This window comes from Marmota flaviventris, chromosome 8 (genome assembly GCF_047511675.1).
Source record: "Marmota flaviventris isolate mMarFla1 chromosome 8, mMarFla1.hap1, whole genome shotgun sequence".
NCBI classification, from domain to species: Eukaryota; Metazoa; Chordata; class Mammalia; order Rodentia; family Sciuridae; genus Marmota; species Marmota flaviventris.
The window spans coordinates 87,967,879-87,988,699 of record NC_092505.1 but is presented as its reverse complement, the minus strand read 5'-3'; the positions used below and the strand labels follow the sequence as shown (position 1 = coordinate 87,988,699).

General features: G+C 36.0%; 1 protein-coding gene and 1 long non-coding RNA gene across 3 annotated transcripts in view; one reads left to right on the top strand and one right to left on the bottom strand.

Moving 5' to 3' along the window:
• Window positions 1-952: 952 nt before the first annotated feature.
• On the bottom strand, window positions 953-8,493 carry LOC139706788 (uncharacterized). The gene is made up of 3 exons (XR_011708434.1): window positions 8,409-8,493; window positions 6,851-7,036; window positions 953-1,227 (listed from the first exon to the last, which is right to left on the bottom strand). It is a non-coding gene; the product is annotated as an uncharacterized lncRNA (long non-coding RNA).
• Window positions 8,494-8,825: 332 nt separating this feature from the next.
• The window catches only part of Pik3ca (phosphatidylinositol-4,5-bisphosphate 3-kinase catalytic subunit alpha), a 78,151-nt gene continuing 66,155 nt past the window's right edge, over window positions 8,826-20,821 (top strand). For both annotated transcript variants that reach the window (XM_071615454.1, XM_071615456.1), the window contains exon 1: window positions 8,826-9,108. The gene's annotated coding sequence lies outside the window, so the exon portion shown is untranslated. The remainder of the gene's footprint in view (window positions 9,109-20,821) is intronic.

Genomic DNA, 20,821 nt, shown 5'->3' with positions numbered 1-20,821 from the left:
TAGCTCAGTGATAGAACTTTCCTCATATATATAAGGTCCTGGGCTCAATTCTCAGAACTACCAAAAAAGAAAAAGTTATAAAAGAAATTATATAAAAAAATTTGTGGAATTTTTTAATGTTTGAGAATGAAAATACTGTAATGATGTGAAATTTTTAGACTTTCATGATTGTGCTGTTATATAAATGAATATATTTGTTTTTAGGAAAGACACATTTCAATATTTAAAGGTAAAGGGATATGTTATGAAATTTACTCACAAATGGCTCAAAATTACAGGCACCGGAATGGCTTCTAATTTCATATTAGCAACATAGGAAGCTAAAAGCTGATGGAATAATGCCTCTAAAATTCATACAGAAAATTATTTTCCTCATAGAATTCTATACCCAACAGGTTCACTCTTTTTCTATTGTTGCATAACAGATAATCAGTATTTTAGGCACCCATTTATTATCACATACCTTCCATGGATTAGAAGTCTGAGCACAGAGTGGCTAGATTCCTTGCTCAAACTATTACAGAGCTACAATCAAGGTGTCAGTTGGGTGTATGGTGTCATTTGGAGTTCCAAGCCCTTTTCCAAATTCATTGGGATTGTTAATGGAAGTTGGTTGTCTGAGGTTGTATGACTGAGGTCTTTGTTTTCTTGCTAGCCTTCAGCCCAAGCCCAAGACTGCTCTTGGCAACTAGTGGTTATATTCAGAGTCTTGCCATCTGGCCCCCTCCTCTCATGACAAAACAATTTGCTTCATCCTAAGGCTAGCAGTAGAGAATCTTTAATCTTTAATGTTTCATCCTCTCTTGAATGGCTCATCTGATTAGGCAAGGTTCAGATAGGATAATCTGCCTTTTGATTAATTCAGTGTCAATTGATTAATAACTTATTCATGGGAATAATATCTCATAAAAGCACTATCCTCTCGAAGGAAGAGTAAATTCTTTGAGCTGTGGAATACCCAAAAACATTTTTATTGGATTCCAGTTGTTTAAAGCCTTAGTTGCAAACTGGAATTTACTTCATACTCACTTTTTCTCAAGAAGCTACTCAAAGAATATTCCTTTGAAATAAGGAAGCAATCAAGAAAGAGAAAAGGATAGGATCCGGGAAACAAGGATTCTACATAGGAAAATAGCAAAAGGAAGTCCGGATGACAAACAGCAGGAGAACAGAAAGAAATCATTCTAGTCTGGAGCAGGAGGAATGAAAGACTTCAGGATATGGTCTCTGAAAAAAAAAAAAAAAGAAGTAGAATTAATAGGTTATCTACTACTTATGAGCATTTGGGGGAAGAAAACTAGTATAAGGAATATGACAGAATTGAACAAATTTAAAAAAAACAGATACACAGAAAAATTATACATGTGATAAATTATGCCATTATTTTGAGAAAAATTAAAAGCTTTTCAATAAATAAAAGTGTGCACTACTTGGCTCTGTGGTTAAAAATATTAATGTAGTCATATAAATATTGATCCTTAACTGAAAACTGTTTTATTATACTGAGATTATATTAATGAGGAGAAGCAAGGGTACGTACCTGTCTATATAAAAGAGTTAAATCAAGAAATTACAAAATAGTACTATACTAGTACCTGGAATAACAAAAAACATTAATGTGCTTGGCTCCAAAAATATGATGGGAGGGGGAACTGATGATTGTTGTTGTTTTTGTATACTCTACAATTATATTCTTTGTAGTTGTGCATGTGTTAACTCTTTTTTTAAAAAAATATTTTTTAGTTGTAGATGGACACAATACCTTTATTTTATTTATTTTTTATATGTGGTTTCTGAGGATCGAACCCAGGGCCCCACATGCACTAGGCGAGTGCTTGACTGCTGAGCCAGCCTTAACTCTTAAAATTTTTAAAAACAAAAATAACAAAAAAGGAAACTCACTAGTAATTTAAGGAAAATAAATTGATAAAGAAGATTAGTTTTTTAATTCAACACATTGGTAAAAATTGAAAATTCTGACATTATCAATAGTTACAAAAGGTAATGAGAAGTTCAAAGTTTTTCCTACATTTATATACTTTTCCTACTTATACCCAGAAACAAGAAATTATTTTATTTATTGTTGTTACTTTAAAATTATTTTTAAAATGTGTTGTTATATTTACATTTTACTTCAACAGCTTTTTCCCCTCATCATTATCTCTTTGAGCTCTAGCCATGTTGCTATAGGTTGATTTACATGATCATTCTAGCATACTCTTCTCCCCACACTAATCCCAATATTCTCTTAGCTTACTCCCACACTTCTTTCAAATCTTTACTCATACTTCAATATGGATTTCCCCGACCATCCTTTTAATAATCAGCACTCCCCAGCTTCCCAGGATCCTAACATACTATGTGCTTCTTTATTATGTTTCCTTAAAAAAAAAAAAAGTAAGCTTTATGAAGGCAGAGATTCCTGCTCCTTTTATTACTTTATTAACTGTTTTCCAGTCTCTACATTGTTTAGAGTATTTATTTTTTGTAAAAATAACAAAATAAATTTTCTGTATGTATATTGGGGGAAAAAAGACTAGGAAGATTGTGCCTAAGTAATGATAACTACCTTTTACATTTTAGGAAGTCTTTTTCCCCCTTTAAATATTTGTATTGTTTTATAATAAATGTTTATTATTTTAAAAAGAATAAAGTAACATTTGAGTGAAGATTTTATACAAGTACATTTGTCAAAACAATACTTAAATAACAAAAGTGTTTCTATCTTATTATCATGTAATACTAAATATCAGGAAAGATATTGCTGAAATGTATACTCATACTACTGAATTACCAAAGTAAAGAAGAAAAAATGAACTTGCACATTCTTTGATATTCAGGTCCTTCTGTTTGGGGGTACATTAAAAATCACTTGGCTAAGTTCAAATTTTTATATTACCTCACATTGAAATATCCTTTCCTTGCAAATCTCATTATCCTACCCTACTTACAAAATTGGCTGATTAACTATGAGAGGATTCAAACACAAAAGTCTTGCTATTTCTTAGAAATATTTTAATTACAGCATGCAAATCCTTGGGCTATACTGGGGCATTAGTACACTACAGGATTAATTTCAACCATTGCTACTGAGCATAAGAAAATTAATCTCTTTTGTGGTCAAGGTCAAAATTTGCTTTCTTGGAAATGTTATTTTTTTAATACAATAAAACTGGTTATTCTTTCCTTAAGAGTTTCACTCTATAAAAAATATCTGCAACATATAAAAATCTCAGCACACAAAAGACATTTGTAAATCAGATAATCAGAAAACAGGAATTCATGAAAATAAATAGTTCACTAGATAGCTCAAATAAACTCATAAATTTTACTTGTGGAATTTATTCTACCTTATGTTAAAGAAAAACTATTTGCAAATGACCCATTTCTTCACTCCAGAATAAAATGTATTAAATTTGGTCATACTTTTAAGAAATTATATGAACTTGCACATTCTTTGATATTCAGGCACTTAATTGTGGGAGGCCACCTTGTCACGTGACCAGCATTTTTCCTTTCCTGATTGGTTGAACCTCTGCTGGTCATCCCCCCCACACTCCAATGATCTGGCTACTCTTAAGTTGCTGAAGACGGTAGGCCCGATCTTGAGGGTAGAAATAATGCAACCAAATGTATCTTCATGCATGGGCATGCCTTCCTACATCCCCAGAGATCAAGCTACGCTCACCTGTTCCTTTGTGATATTACCCCTTGCCCTGTTTGGGATAGAATGTTCCATGTAAATGTCCTTTGTGTGTCCTCTTCTCTTACTCTGCCCTTGGGTGTGGCCTTCCTAGATGTCAGTCAACCTGCTGAGAGCAGACATCATGAAGCTAGACTCAGCCCCTTAAAACCTGACCCCTTGCCTCATTTGAATGCCTTCTCTTCAATAAAAGGGGTCAATGCGCTCTCTCTCTTTCTGCAGACCCTTAAGGTCAGAGGACCCGTCACAGCACCCCCAAAGAAAAAGGTATTTCTGTCTCTTGTGTCGTTTTTTTGCACAGCCCAGTTCCCCTGGAGTGACCCCTGAGGGTTTTTGTCGCATGGAACACAACAAGTGGCATTCCTGGGTGGGCAGTTTTGAGTGTTTAAGTCGCTGGGAACTCGACACTTAATGGTTGGGAAATGCAGATTTTATTTTCAACACATGACTACAGGTGACTTCTGGTGCCACACTTCCATCTGTATTATAGATCTGTTCCATTTTTAACAATTAGTACATATATCAACATGTTTTTCCCACTGAATTTGATGCTAGAATGCAAAGTTGATGTAATACTTCATTCATTCATTCAACAAATATTGAGCCCCTGTTATACATCTGGCACCTAACTGATAGGAAAACAACATTGCTCTCCTACATCTAGTGGTATGACACATACTAAAAAATTACAAATAAACTATTTTTAAAATAATTCACCTCCTACATGGTGTAATAGCCTAATTCTTCCTCTACAGCTCTGGATAAATAAAACAGCAATTATGTGAGGACTCTGAAAATTAAACATAAATGAATGGTTCACAGAAGGTAGTCAAAACTTTGGAGGTACAACCAGTAATTCCAATTTTGTCTATATTTTATTTTTTTAATCTCATGGTTTTTCCCCCCAGGAAAGGCCCTACTCACGGAACTGTGCAGCAGAGTAGCAGCATGGCAGGTAGGGGCAAAAACTACAATGGAAACACATCTTTCTGGAAAAATAGAACCAGGAAAAAGGGCCTCTAAGGTATGGAGAACTTCCAGAGGAAAGATCTGTAAAGGGGGAATCCCCTAATTCTGTATGGAAACCTTCACAAGTCTGGAGCTCACCCAGAGTTTGTAAATGTTGAACAAATCAGAAGAAATATAGCAAAGATTTTGAGACTTGAACTAAAATGTAAATTACAGCTCTAGTATCAGACTACCCTCTAAGTAACACATGCACAGGGCAGGCCCAAAGCAGAATAGAAAAGGCATTGAAAACTGAAATGAGATCACAAGATTCACTCAATCATGTTGATTGCCTACTAAAACAAACAAACAAAACTTTAGCATTATCCAGACCACAAGAGGACCCAGAATGAAATCAACATTACATTCAAATTTTATAATCCAAAGTTACTTGACACATTAAAAGAACAAGAAAATGTGCTCAGTTCTAAAAAAACAAAAACAAACAACAACAAAAAAAAAAAACCCACAATCAACACTTGCCAATACTGAGATGCCCCAATTGTTGACATTTTCAGAGAAAGACTATAACAGCTACTAACTGTGGTCTCTAAGGTAAAGTCTAACAAACCTCAAATGAATGGAAAATACATGTTTCCAGTACACACACACACAAAAAAAGAACAAAACACCCAACATCATCATTAAAACAAAACAAAACAAAAACAAACAAACAAACAAAAAACCCTAGTTAAAAATCTAACTTAAAAATGAAGAATTGAAAAATAACTAATATTTTAAAGATACCTTGGTGGGTTCAGTAGCAAAACAGATATCAAGAGTCAGAAGTAAGTGACTTAGAAGATAGATTAACACAAAATATCCAGTAGAGACAGATATGAGGAACAATAAAGAGGAGAAAGTTGAAAAAAATTAACAGTGCTTTAAAGCCATGTAGGACAATATCAAAACATCTAATGTTTTGTCATTAGATTCCTGAAGAAAATTGGGGAAGAAAAAAATATTTGAAAAAATAATTGTTAAAAACTTTCCAAATTCGTTGAATTACATAAATTTATAAGCTCAGAAACTCAACAAATCCAAACAGAATAAATCATAGAAAATAACAACTAGGAATATAACCAAATCACTGAAAATCAAAAAAAATTTAAATCTTGAATTAATATAGAAAAAAACAAAACCAAAACGAATTGCATCCTATTTGAATGACCACAGACAGGTCCTGAAGATGATGAGGGAAAAGCGTTAAAGTACTGAGATAGAAAAGAAAAAAAAAAATCCCTGCTACCCAGTCTTCTATAATCAGCTAAACTATCTCAGGAATTACAGTAAAATTAAAATGTTCTTAGAAAAATGAAAACTAATAAAATTTGTCAATGCTAAAGTTCTTTAGATTAAAGAGAAACGATAATAGAAAGAGTATAGCAAAGGAGTGGTAAGAGACAATGGAAAGCATATATGGTTGCAAGCATTCTTTTGACATTTTATTTGAAATTGTATAATATTAATACAAGTACACTTTGAACATTTATGTATAGTAGAACCCATGAAGCAACTACAGAAGGAGAAGGAGAAGAAGAAAGAGGAGAAGGAGAAATATGTCTATCTCCCCAAAAGACAATATATAAAGTGTTTAAAGTGTTTAAAAATGTTCAGCTATTTCGAAAGAAGGCAGAAAAGTAGGAACATTAAAACAAAAACATAGGGGACAAATAGAAATCAAATCACAAATAGTAAGCCTAAATCCTATACCAATAATTACAGTAAATGCAAATCATCTAAATACAGCAATTAAAAGGCAGAGATTGGAGGTTCTTTTAAAAAAGACAATATATGCTATCTCCAGGTAATCCATTTTAAATACACAAAAAAAGATAGGAGAAGATATAAAATGCAAACAAATCAAAAGAAAGCTGGAGTGGCTATTTAACATGAGACAAAGTTGATTTCAAAAGAAGGATAGAGAATGTGGCTCAGTGGTAGAGTGCTTGCCTAGCACACATAAGGCCTTGAGTTTCATCCTCAGCACCACAAAAAAAGAAAACGAGGAAAAAATTGCAAACATTTCTTAAAATATGATGAAACATGTAAGATCAACGATCACTAAAGAAGCTAAAGGCATAGACTGTGAATTAAGTAATAAATGCTATTCCCACACCAATAAATACTTTCATGTACTTTTTAAGAGGATGCATTCTATCCCGTGTTTACTCCTAGTCCGGAGGAAGGCACTGGTCTTGCATGGGCATGTGGGGAAGGCTCACTGGAATCCATATACAGGTGTGTAAATTTTTCTTCTTCGAGGGCATTTCTTTCTTGAATTTTCTTTACCTGCTCCCCTAACGTATCATCCAATCATTTCAACTGCAAAACAACAGTAAATAACATATATACAATCTGTCAGTCATTACTTCACAACAGGTATGCATTCCAAGAAATCTTTAGGCAATTTTGTCATGGTGTAAATACATAAGAGTGCATTTACAGAAACTAAGATGACTACGTCACTATATGATAAAAAAAAAAATGTCATACATTCAAGTACCAGATATGGCACTTTCTGCTTTTAAGACATGATTTTATAGCAAAAATCATATAATCAGCATCATCTTACTTATTAAAAATAAAGTTTAGAAAGAAAAATTTCTTTGGCGCGAATTTTCCCCACCAAGCACTAGCTATTAATATTTCCTAGAACTTTGTGCTTGAAAACACTACCTTAAGATCCTAAGATTTATCTTGACTATCAATTCAATGTTGTTTTTAATTCTCTGCTCCTGAATAACACAATGTTCTGAAACTACTAAAAACACTAGGTCAAGAAAAATATCAAGAAACATAAAACCCTAGAGTGTGAGATGAAAACCAGTGCTTAGGAAGAAAGAAAAAACAGGAAATACAGAAATACACTCAAGTGAAACTATGACCACACAGAGGATTGGGTCTCATATAAGACTGGGTTACAGACATGTCGTGTTCAAGAAGACTGGTATTGGTCGTTTTGCTTCGGATGCTGAGTAGACTGTAACATCTCTAGAGCGGGACACTTCCAAATCCTATGGCCTTAAAAATTCAAGGGGGACGAGACGCGGGAGAACTTTTATCTCAGACTTCTGATCACCACTTCTACCCCTTTTCAAATACAATAAAAGACCACTAGAGGGAGAAAACTCAGAGAACAGGAGCCTTAGCAGTAACCTCAAAAGATTCCATTACTGTACTCTCACACAAAAAGAATGCTATGGTACGCAACACCGAGACACCAAACACCCAGAATCTAGTCTATAGCCAACATAGCTTTTCTGAAGCTTGTTGACTGTACGTGGAAAACAAACAAACAAAAATTTTTCTGAATAGTCAAGACGAGAATCCTAAAAATTAACTCAAATTAGGAGAAAAAAAGAGCGGGGGGCACAGTAGAGTCTTCCCAAAGCGAGTCAAAGGTTTGCAGAGGCCTGTGGCAGTGCGTTCTACCTTCGGGATAGGCTACAACCTAAACTAATGTTGGTAGAAGGACGCGCAGCAACTCTGTAATAAGCCTTCTTTACAGAATCGACAGTCACTTTTGGTTAGCCACTGACAGCGGAGGTTAGTCACCGCGGTCTCTTCGTTTTCCCCCAACTAATCTTTCCTCTATGGGCATAAAAGTGAATAAACGTACTCGCTCCCAATAATCCTTTCTATACCTCTACCATAGCCTGCCCGTCTCTTGTAGAAATAAATATATGACACATACGCTGTCCTAGGATGACACAACACCCTCACTACTGCAGAAGACCAAGTATCAACAGATACACGCCAAAAACCCAGCCCCACTGACACCCCCACTCCGGGCGGAAAAGCATAGCGCAGGCGCAGTAGCACGCTGTTGGACGCTTTGCCCACTTCCCCCGCCTCCTCGCCTCAATTTCACTTCCGTTCTGTTGCACATCTACTTCCGGGGCATTGCAGGCTCGGCCCCTCCTTAGCTCTAACCCTCTTCTGCCCGAGGGGGGGAGTCGAGGGGGTGGGGAAGAGTTCGTTGTTTGTTTACACGATGTGAGCGGAAAAAGAAACCAATAAAGTTTATTCTGGAAACAAAAGGAAAAAAAAAAACAGGGGCGACTGAGAAAGGAGACGGGGGCGGGGGCGTGTGGCGGGGGCTAGCGAGAATAGCGAGCAAGAAGGAGAAAGCGGCAGTTCCGGTGCCGCCGCTGAGGTCTCGGGCTGCTGCTACCGCGGCCGCTGGGGCTGGGGCTGGGGCCGCCGGCGAGGCAGGGCTCGGGCCCGGCCGGGCAGCTCCGGAGCGGCGGGGGAGAGGGGCCGGGAGGCGGGGGCCGTGCCGCCCGCTCTCCTCTCCCTCGGCGCCGCTGCCGCCGCCGACGCCGCCGTCGCCGCCGCCTGCGGGGCTGGGACCCGATGCGGTTAGAGCCGCGGAACCTGGAGGAGCCCCGAGCGTGAGTACAGCGCGGACTGGCTGGGAGTGGCGCGGTGGGGAAGGGGACCGGGTGAGTGCCGGGGACTCCTGGGCGCGCCCGCTGTGTTGGGCGGGGGCTACGGCCGGTTGTCTGCCAGCGTTGGCCCGCGGCAGAGTTCGCCTGCGATCGCCGCTCCCTCTGCCTCGTACGCCTCGCCTGCCCCTGGCCTCTCCCAGCTGCAGAGGCTAGGGCTCACCGCTGCCTCTCCTTTCTCCCTCCGGCCGCCGCCTCGCTCCTGGTTTCCTTCCTCTCCCATTTTTGGGGATGGGGCGGCTGGAGGCAGAGGAAGTGCACCCAGGGCCGCCGCCCCGGCCACAGTGGCTGGGTCTCGAGTGCCCCGCACGCCCACCCGGCCCGCGGGTGGCAGGGCTCCCGCGAGCACCGCGGCGTGAGGGAACTCTGAGCTCTTCAGAGGGGCTGTCACGCCCGAGTACTCTGGCCGCCCAGCCCGGCGACCCTGCATTCTCTCTTACTGGGTTTAAATCGCCCGGTAGGGGTATGGAAGGAAAACCTCTCCCCCCCACCTCACAGTTCCCCTCCCACCCTTCCTTTCGAGGTTGTTTTTTCCTTTTAACCAGACAGTCAAACGTTTAGATCTTTCATTCATAGACCTGAGACATTGTCTCATGTGACTTGTGTCTTTACTAAGTCTTTTATGTGATGCCTGTTTCATAGCTCCTAAGTGGCTCAGAAAGATAGGGTAGCGCCCAGGATTGGGCTATGTAAACACCAGACGTTCAGCCAGTGTGTTTTGACCGCAGCTTGAGGGATTTATTTTAGGATGCTAGAGGAATAGTGGTGGTGGTGGCCAACCATGTTACTAGACTTGGGAATAGGAATCGAAAGCTATTTTCTTAGATGTCAGTAATTAGGGAACTGTTTACATAGTTATATAAAGGGTAAGGGGAGCACAACAAAAGGGGGCTTTGTAGAACAAGTCTGCATGTTCTTTAATGAATTAGAGTTGTGATTTCATCTTCGTGAAGCTTCCTCATTCCACCACTGCGCCTTTGTGCACATGCAGGGCATGGATTTGTGGGACGATGTTTTTGTATCATAGTTTGTGGAGGCCGGGTGGGAAAAACCCTAGAAAACTTGGGTAGGTAAATTTAAGGTAATCGGGTGATTTTTTTACTGCGACTTCTGAACCACTTTCGACAGTGTTGATCGTATGTTTTCGTGCTTAGAAACTATATTCTCTGGGTATTTGTTTACACTGTACAGAATTCGTTTTTGTGTCAGACTGCGTATTCTAAGGAAGGTCCTGGAAAATACTTAAGATACCATGTTGCTAAATTAGTTTTGTTAATCAAAACACTTTGTGTGTTTACTAATGGACCCTCAAAGAACTACAGTGTAAGATTTTGTTAGCATGACTGTATATGTAAATTTTAAAAAAATTTTAACTGAAGCATTGAATTCTGGTTGGTAGCATAGATCACCATCTAAACATCACATGTTCTGGAAAATTATAATTATCAGATTAACTGTTCTGCAGTATCATCAGTCAAAATTATCTAGAGAGCCGTGTGTGTGTGTGTGTGTGTGTGTGTGTGTGTCTCCTAGTGCACAAATGTGTGTTCAGTGTTTTTTGTTTTTGTTTTTTAAACTTATGGTTTGGGACAGTGTTTGGGGGGAAATAAATAACTTTACCCAAGTTACTTGTGCAGTTTTCAAAACAGAATGTTTTTCCATTAAAATTACAAAATTGGTGATTGAAAGAATGGTAGCATGACAAAATAGTAATAACAACATGATGGAAATAAGAAAATAATGAATGTTAACATTTTATAATCGATTAAGTATGAATTGAAAGGCAGTCCTACCAGTAGTAATTAAAGAATTTAAAATGAAACACATATAAATGCACAACAGTGATTTTATTTATCTAAAGTTTTTTTTTTTTTAATTAGGCTAATTGGATATAGCATTAAAGAAGTGCGGTTAAATACAAATAGTGTATGTAAACTGAAAATATACTCTGTGAGAGTGTATATTCTCATGATATGTAATAGAAGAGCAGTGACTCTGCCTGGCTCTATGCATGGAACAGTCCTGGAGGCAGAGCTTCCTTCCTGTCAGGATAAACTCCTCTCCATCCCAAATCAGTATTCCTTTAAAAAAATAATAATAAAATAAAAAACACCTACATTTAGAAATAAAAAACTTATGTGATATAAAGTAGAGCATAATAACTTTTTTTTGCTTGAAAAGTTTACTTTGCAGCTTATTCCTCATTGTGCCCTTTACTAAATATTTTTAAACAATTGAGGTTATCATGTAAAGGGCATTTGCTTTGTTGATCTGTTTATTTGAAGAGAGCTAACTTAGTCCCACTTGATCTTTTTAGCAACTAGAGTAGCATTAAAAGGATCAGTTCTCCATTTTATTTTTCTATAAATTCCAAAGTAGGGACAATTCTTCAAATGAAATGTGTTTCTTAAGCTTCATAAAAGATTTCATCTCCAGTGAAACTATGATCTTAAAATTTATTCTATTTTAGAATCATAAGTCTTTGGATATTGTGGCTTATATTTTATTAGAACAATTGTCAAATACTGTAAAACAGTTTTTTCTCTTGAGCTATATAACAATCCCATAGATGGGTATTACTATCCCTAGGAAATGATATTCTAATCTGAGGTCGGACAATTAGCAGGTGACAGAATCATTGATAAAAGTAATATTTTCTTAATCCTTTCATTCTGGTATACTACCTCTAGTCAGCTCCAGCTCATTTTGAGAACTGGAGAAACTAGGACCCAGAGAGGTATAATTACTTAAGATCACCTTTTCTGTTTTGAAGTAATAAATATGCATATGTAATTCCCTTTATAGTTTAAGAGTGCTTTCCAATCCTAGCTATACATTAGAATCATCTTGGGAACTTTAAAAAAAAAATACTAGAACCAGGTCATCCCTAGAAATTCTGATTTAATTGGTCTGAAAAGAAGTCCAGACATCTGTTTTGTTTGTTTTAAAGTTCTGGTAATTGTAATAGATTGTAAAGCCCTGTTATTCAAGGACCTATATATGATTTGGTTCTTGCTTCTCTCTCTAGTTTCCTTTTACCTTGCTACTCCCATGGCGCCCCTGGCCTTTGCATGTTTTCGTGTACAAATGTTTGTCATGTACATGTTAGTCATGTACAAATTTCCTGAAATATTTGTGCACTCAGTTCTCCTTCCTTAACTATCTATCTGACTTCTACTCATCTTTCACATCTACTCTGAAAAATCCAGCCTGGGTTAAGTGTCCCTGCTTCCTGTTCCCATGGCGTCTTATACTCTCACTGTCATATCATTGACCTCACTGCATTGTAATTGCCCATTTATTTGTCTGTATCCTTCACTAAGCTGTAAATTCCATGACAGGGACTCCTTTCTATCTTATATGTGGCTGTATTTTTATAGCCAATCATGTCAGTACATTATAGGCTTTTGATTAAATAAATAAATAAATATTTTGGAGACAAGATTTCTCTCTACAATATGTGATAATTCATAAGCATCAATTACATATTTATTCTTACCAAATACATTTAATATTTTTAGTCACTAAAATGTATAGCTTCAAATTGCCACACACATGAATTTCATTTGGAAACATTTGAGATGTTATAAATTATATCAAGAGTGACACTCTATCCCAGGCACAGATACACACAGCCAAACACAAGAAGTGTTATTAGACAAAGTACTGCACAGGAAATTGGGACATTTAAATTCAGATCCCCATTTCACATTGTGTCTTTGGCAAATCTCATCCTTTTCAGGCTTCATCCTCATTTGTAACATAAAGGGATTATACTAAAATGTTCCACTTGGTTCTCAAAGATCTAGCCTTAAATTTCTGAGTACTAACAATATTAGCTTTGAAATCTGATATGCCTTAGTTCAAAATCTGGTCCTTAAACTTACTGGCAGGATTTCCTAATCTGTATAATGGGGGTAATTGCTACTCAATAATGTTATCATTGATGAATTAAATAAGATCAAGTTAGTTCTTGACCTGGATCAGGTACTTAGTAAGTGTTCATTTCTTTTCCCTTTAGGAGATGTGAAATATCATAAATAGGATTTAACTGGGATAAAAAAAGATAGTTTATGTAATAAGTTCTGTTTTTCACCTTGCTAACTGCTAACACTGCAGGTGTGACTAGGGAGCAAAAACCACTTGGCTTTTGGTTTCATTTTCTTAGAACCCTATTCTATTGCCAGACACCCTGGTGTTGGTCATCTTGCTTAGGAAGTAATTAAACCTGGAAATTTGAACATGACAGGATAGCAAGTACCAAGCCGTTGATATATGTATATAATGGGGGAGAGGAGAATCTAAATTGATGACCTTATACCACCTCCAAAGATAAGTAAAATCATACTTGATCATTCAAAAGAAGGACACAGATTAAAGTGATTCATAAAAAAAGACCCAGAGACTGGTGAAATCTCTGTTTACCAAGCCTTAAAATTTGGATACCATTATTAAGTCATTTCCGAGCAATAAGGAAATATAGGAAAAAATGGTCTTCTGATTAGAGCCAGTTCCAGAAGATAGACACCAAAAGGGTTCCCATTGTCAGATTAGCAGTTGAAAGATATCAGCAAAATTGCTGAAATTTTTTTTCTATTTTCAAGCTATTCTTAGTTTTATATCGTGATTTTAGCCTTTATTTATTTAGTAATATTGAGAGCAATTTCATGTAGAATGTATTTTTGCCTTGCTGAAGTTCTTTGTTATCAATATTATTTCTCTATAAATTAAAATTACTTGCCTGAGTTTCCCTTTAAATTTATGTGAAAAGTGAATTTTATTAACACCTTTTTGGAAAAATACTGAAATAAAAATTTAAAACCATGGGTAGGAGATACTGAAGTATTAGGATGTAAAAGAGAAATAGACAACATACAGTGAAGTATAAGGTTCCAATTTGAAGACTGGAGGCTTCCATCAATCAAAATGGTCATTCGGGGCTGGGGCTGTAGCTCTGTGGTAGAGCACTTGCCTAGCATGTGTGAGGTACTGGATTTGATTCTCTGTACCACATATAATTAAATTAAGGTCCATCAACTAAAAAAATGTTTTATAGCTATATTCCTTATTCACATTTAAACCTTTATTATGTGAAACAGTTGATCCTAATTAAGGAATTTTTAAGTGTTTTTCTTCCCCTCCCCACCTGTATAGTTTAGGGAGTTTAAAGTTAAAATACTCCAATGAAGAGTTTGTAATAAAGTGGTGGCTTAGAGCTAGCCTTTTTTTTTTTTTTTTGACCAAGGATAGAACCATTGAGCATTCAACCATTGAGCCACATCCCAGACCTATTTTGTATTCTATTTAGAGACAAGGTGTCACTGAGTTGCTTAGGGCCTTGCTAAATTGCTGAGCCTGGCTTTGAACTTGTGATCCTCTTGCCTCAGCCTCCCAGCCTCTGGGATTATAGACATGTGCCACCACGCCCATCTGGCTTGGAGCTATCTTTTTCCTCAAACTTAATATTTCTCTAAGTGAAGCTGTTTTTATTATTATTAGCCAGCTCATGTCTAAATACTTGAGACGAAATTCCAATCCCAGACTGCTACTTTGTGTGTGTAGAATATATTTAGCAAAAAACAAAGAAGTCAGCATTGTGACATGAAAAAAAAAAGCTGTATAGGATAGAATCATTGTGCTGTGATCATAACTCTTTCCTAACTCACCAGGAGTTAGAAAGATACAATGGTGTCTTATCAAGTACTGCAGAAATGTAGGGCAATTTTATAAAGGGGGTATTATACATAGATGTTTGAATGTTGTGTTCATTCTTATATTCTCAGCTCCTAGCATGGTACCTGAATATAAGCACTTTTTAATAAATTTATAATAGAATTCAAAATACTTTCCTTATATTTCTATCAGTAGCTATATACTTTTTAAAAATTGTAAAAAAAAAGGTAGTGAAAGATATATTGCTGCATACTAGTCTTAGTTGATTATTTATGAGTATAAATTTGAAGTATATAAGGAATGCTTTTCTATAAGTTGTTTACTAGTTGCATGTTTCTTTTGATATTTGGTAACTTTTTAAACTAAGATTTATAAGTGAAGGAGAGGCTGTGTGTTATGTTGAAAAGAACATTGTATCAGATATCAGACAGTGTGGATTCTGTATTAGGTTATTTACTAGCTATTTGGTCTTAGATCTTGACCTTGCAGGGCTTATTCCTCACCTACAAAATTTCTAAGGTTTTTTACAATTTCTAAACTCTATGAGACTTCTAGTATGTAAAGTCTGTTTCTGATTTCAGAGAATAAGCAAGCCACTCTCTGGAGGGAAGATAGTCTATATCAGTTTATTGTATTTTCAGAAGCTAAATTTTTTTTGTCTGCCTATTTGTACATTTTTGCATATTTTAAAGATTTTGTGTGAAATTCTATGTCAGACAAAGCTGATAATGGAAAAAAAATAGAATGAAAGCTTTTTTCTCTCTTTTTGAAACTATTAGTGACTTTGGAAAACCTAACGTTCTTCTGCAGGTATAGTCATTTTGCTTACTGGCACTGGGAACAGTCAAATGACTGACAACATTGAGAGTAGGTCATCACTCCCTCCACACTAGCTGCCAGGGTTATGAAGGTCAGCAGACCTGTCATAGCACCCTTAATAGCCACTGGACATCTTCCTTGTTAAAGACTTCTAGGAAAATATGTCCATAATTCCCTTGGTAATCTATTGTACCACACAGTTTTCAGAGAACGTGTTGCAATTTTAGAAACATAATTCCAGAGGCATAGTAAACTCTTTCTCTAGGTCTGTCCTCAGAAAAATGTATGTAAAGATGACAAAAGTCATTGTCTTTGATCAAAAAGCATTGATGTTTATGCTGTTGATTTGTTGTTTTTATTATTGTTTAAATTACTTTCGACCTTTGAATATTTTTTAACCAGCAAGCTGCTCAGGTAATGAGTTATTTTGAGTTATGTATTCATTTTTCAGCAAGCTAAGCAGATTTTTATGGCTTATTTTTCTTTGAGAGATCTTGCTTTTCTAAGTACTTTTCATGATGGACTTATTACAGTTCTAGACCTGAAAGTACTATTGTATTTCAAAACAACTGACTGCCATTAGCCTAAAAGTGAATTGTATTTTTTCCCTCTTAGGAAGTGAACTAGCTGGCAAGCTCAAAAACTTTGGAGTTTGTTTTTGTTTTGTTTGTTTGTTTGTTTTTGTTACTGGGGATTGAATCGGAGCTACTTCATTCAACCCTTTTTATTTATAGTTTGAGACAGGGTCTCTCCAATTTGCTTGGGGCCTTGCTAAGTTACTGATACTGGCCTTGAACTTGTGATACTCCTGCCACAGCCTCTCTAGCTGCTTGGATTATAAGCATGTGCCACCACCTACGTGCTGTAGTTTTTTGTTGTTGTTGCTTCTCAATCATCTAATCTATGAATATAGATTTATAGAATATATCATCAAATGTAAAATCAGCATTAATGGGAAAAATATTGAAATTGGGCACTACTTATAAACTTTAATCTGAAATGAAACCATACATGACAACAGAAAAAGAAAATAATTATATTTTGACACTTGTTATTTTTATGCTTATTAATAGCAATATCATTTTAAAGTTATTTTCCTTATGAAGGTTTTCTAAAAATCTAATGATTATTTGTACTTAAGACCCTCATAGGCACATCTTAAAGTATTTATGAAAGTAATGTTTGTATTCCTTTTTGTAACTATGTACTAGTTGTAAAAGTTGAACGTTACTTTTTAAAGCAGTATTTATACTTGTTTTGATAATAACAATGGTAGTAAGACTCAGTGATTTACAGTATTAGTATTTTATAGTGTGGAAATTGGTTAGTTGTTTTTTTCTTCATTAGAGATGACCAACTCCTAGCTTTCTTGGTTTATATTAACAGGACCCCAGATTTCCTCAAAATCATTTTGGATAGATCTAATGTATAGCTACAAACATACAGCTACATGTATTATGCTCTTCGCTTGTTGAGTGTAAGTATCAGATACATAAGTTAGTACACTCTTACAAATATATTTTTCCCCCAACCAAAATTTTAGGGGCAAGTAGTCAGATAACAGGAAAGAGTATTTGAAGTCTTACATAATCCACAAAGTACACTCAGTAGGCTTTTTAAAGTTTCTTTTCCTTCTCCTAAATGTATATCAATGGTTAAGAGCATGTGCTCTGGAGCCAGACTATTGAGATTACTAGTTTCATAACTTTGTGCAGGTTATTTAACCTGTCTGGGTTAATTATTATCTGCATGATGCATATTTTCTCATTTGTAAAAGAAAAGAATAATAACTAACTACATTATAATATTGTAATGATGTCTGAATAATACATGAAAGCATTTAGGACAGTGTCTGGTATGTAGTACTCAATAAATATTTTTAAACTCCTTGACAGTAAGAATTATGTCATATTCAACAATTTATTTTGGAGCTTTCACATTATATAGTAAATTTAATTCTATTTATTTTGAGAATTTAATAATGGATCCAGTATCTAGATAATGAATAATAAGGTTGCCTTCTGACAGGTTTAGAGTAGTCAGTCAGTTCTTCAGGGTTTTGTGTGTGAGTATGTTTGTAGTTATTGGTTTGTTTGTTTTGGTACTGGGGATTGAACCCATGGGTGCTTTATCACTGAGCTATGTCCCCAGCTCGCTTGCTTGCTCGCTCGCTCGTTCTTTCTTTCTTTTTAATATTTTGTTTTTAGCTGTAGATGGACATAATATCTTTATTTTTATTTATGTATTTTTATGTGGTGCTGAGGATTGAACCCAGGGCCTCATGTATGCTAGATAAGCATTCTACCACTGAGCTACAACCTCAGCCCCCAGCCCTTTTTCTTTCTTGAGACAGGGTCTCACTAAGTTTGAGACTAGCCTTTTGATCTCCTGAGTTGTAGGCGTGCATCACTGTGCCTGGCTCTTTACACAGTTCTCTTAAAACTTTTAAAATTCATTTTAGCTCTGGGAATCTGAATTGGATTTCATACGTAATACTTAGAAAAATTATCATTAGGAGATTTAACTTGATAGTAATGAAAAATTAATGGAAGGTATTAAGTAAAGGAGTGTGCATTTTTCACATCTATTCTGAGCTTCCTATGGTTTGATTTTTCTCTGTCTACTCTTGAACTCTCAGAATCCCCAGCATATATCTTAATAATACTCTACCACTGGAGCAGTTCTTGTTTTGTGCTACTAGGTGTTTTCTTTTCCTTTCTTTGGGCACTAAAGACAATATTCATGTCATACTGTTGCACAGTAGGTGTATGATGTTGCTTTATACAGTTCTCATGTTCTTTTTAAAAGCTGCTTGTATTTATTTATTCCACTAGCTGTAAAGTCAATATTAAAGGTTTTTACTTTAAGGTGTATATAATTTTGGTTGTTATACAGTGCATATTGACTGGACTGCATACAAATTTTACACTTCATTAATGTGAAAATAAGCAATGCAGCCATGAGTTTTGATTATTAACTTGAGTATAGCCTTTAAGTTTTTGCCTTTGATAACTAAAATAGCTTACTGGTGCCACTGATACAAGTTTCTATGGCATTGTTACCTGGTTTCAGTTCTGTTGTTGGTACTTTATGTAAATGAGACTATTCGCTCATATTTAAGTTTATGGTAAACACGTTTATTACATATATGAATATATATGACTATCATGTATGTGTGTATATGTATGTCTTCTTACCTTACACTTTTTAGCAGTTTTGGCTAGTGTTCTTTTGATGTTTTTTTTTTTTTTTTTTTTTTTAGGTATACATGACAGTACAATGTATTTTGACATATTATACAATTATGGAGTGTAACTTTTATATGTGCTATAAAATATACACACATATATATATATATATATATATATATATACACACATACACATACACACACACACTTTTTTTTTTTAGTTGTTTAGTTTTTTGGTGTTAAGTTGATGGACCTTTATTTTATTCATTAATTTATATGCAGCACTGAAAATCAAACCCAGTGCCTCACACATGCTAAGCAAGCACTCTATCACTGAACCACAATCCCAGCCCATAGATCTTATTCTTATAGTTGTACATGATGTGGCATTTCACTGGTTGTGAATCCATGTGTGAACATAGAAAAGTTATATCTAGTTCATTCTACTGTCTTTTCTATTTCCATCCTCCCTCCCTTCCCTTCATTCCCCTTTGTCTAATACAATGAACTTCTGCTGCTCTCACCCTCCTTACTGTGTGTTAACATCCACATATCAGAACATTCAGACTTTGGTTTTGGGGGATTGGCTTATTACCCTTAGCATAAAAGTCTCCAGTTCCATCCATTTGCTGGCAAATGCTATAGTTTCATTGTTCTTTATGACTGAATAATAGTCTATTGTACATACATACCACTTTTTCTTTATCCCTTCATCTGTTGAAGAGCACCTAGGTTGGTTCCATAGCATAGCTATTGTGAATTGAGCTTCTATAAATATTGATGTGGCTTTGTCAGTGTACTATGCACTTTTCACATCCTTTGGTATAAAGTGAGGAGTGGGATGGTGGTTCCATTCCAGGTTTTCTAAGGAATCTCCATACTGCTTTCCAGTATAGTGGTTGCATCAATTTTCAGTCAGTCCTACCAGCAATGTATCAGTGAACCTTTTCCCACACAACCTTTTCCCACACATTTCACTTGTATTCTTGATAATTGCCATTCTGACTAGAGTGAGATAGAAACTCAATGTAGTTTTAATTTGCATTTCTCTAATGGCTAGAGATGTTGAACATTTTTTCATATATTTGTTGACCATTCATATTTCTTCTGTGAGGTGTCTTTTCAGTTCCTTTGCCCATTTATTGATTGGGTTATTTGTTTTTTTGGTGTTAAGTTTTTGAGTTCTTTGTATATCCTGGAGATTAGTGCTATATCTGAGTTGTTGGTGGCAAATATTTTTTTCTCATTCTAAAGGCTCTCTCTTTATGTTCTTGTTTCCTTTGCTGTGAAAAAGCTTTTTAGTTTCATCCCATTTGTTAATTCTTGATTTAATTCTTGCACTCTAGTAGTGCTGTGGAAGAAGTCCATTCCTGAGCCAACATGATAGAGAATTGGGTCTGCTTTTTATTCTAGTAGGTGCAGGATCTCTGGTCTAATGCCTGTGTCCTTGATCCACTTTCAGTTGCTTTGTGCAGGGTGAGAGCTAGGGATTCAGTTTTAATCTACTACATATGGATTATCAATTTTCCCAGCACCATTTGTTGAAGAGGCTATCTTTTCTCCAGTGTATGTTTATGGCATCTTTGACGAGTATAAGATGACCGTATTTGTGTGGGTTTGTCTCTTTGCCTTCTGTTCCATTGGTATTCATGTCCGTTTTGGTGCCAATACCATACTGTTTTTGTTACTATATCTCTGTAATATAATTTAAAGTCTGGCATTGTGATGCCTCCTCTTATCATTTTTCTTGCTGAAGATTGCTTTGGCTATTCTAGGCCTCTTATTTTTCCAAATGAATTTTACAACTGCCTTTTCTATTTCTATGAGGAACATCATTGGAATTTTAATAGGAATTGCATTAAATCTGTATAGCACTTTTGGTAGTATGGCCATTTTGACAATATTAATTCTGCCTATCTAAGAACATGGGAGATCTTTTCATTTTCTAAGGTCTTCTTCAATTTCTTTCTTTAGTGT